Below are 821 nucleotides of genomic sequence, written 5' to 3'. Positions count from 1 at the left end.
TTGAGTCATTATAATATATATTTAGTTATTTCTTGAAAAATATCTCTGAGTAATCAGTAAGCTACCTCTTCTGAGATAATATAAGCTTCTGCAATTCAGTAGCACACCAGACAATGGTAAATATTCTCATGGTGCAATATGTGAGCATCCGTATATCCACACATACACAAGTACATACATATAGATATACATTTGTACATACATACATACATACATACATACACGCATACGTACAAATATACTTATGTAAATACATACATGGATACATATGTACATAAATAGAAAGGTTGATAAAGGCATATGTAATTTATACATTTAAATATATAACTATTACTTATATATATATATATTTATTTATTCAGTTGGCAAAAATATGACCATCCCCAAATATAATTATAAATATTTATACACACACACACATATATATGCACATCATCATCATCATTATCATTAACACCCTCTCAACAAAGTGGCATGGTCTGGACAATTTCACAGGAAATGGTGAGCCTGAGAACTGCACCAAGCACCAATGTCTGTTTTGGCATGGTTTCAACTGCCAGATGCCCTTCTTACCATATGTGTGTGCTTCTATTTATCTGTATGTGTGTGTGTGTATATGTGTATGTGTGTATGTATACAAGTGCGAGTATACAGGTATGTATATGTGTGTGTGTGTGTGTGTGTATAATCTTTAATTTTAATATTGTCGATATATACATACATATATGTATATAATCTATGTGTGTATGTGTATACACACACACACACACACACACATATATATATATACACACACACGAACATATATATATATATATATA

This window comes from Octopus bimaculoides, chromosome 1 (assembly GCF_001194135.2).
Source record: "Octopus bimaculoides isolate UCB-OBI-ISO-001 chromosome 1, ASM119413v2, whole genome shotgun sequence".
Lineage (NCBI taxonomy): Eukaryota > Metazoa > Mollusca > Cephalopoda > Octopoda > Octopodidae > Octopus > Octopus bimaculoides.
Note: the sequence above shows the minus strand (reverse complement) of the source record.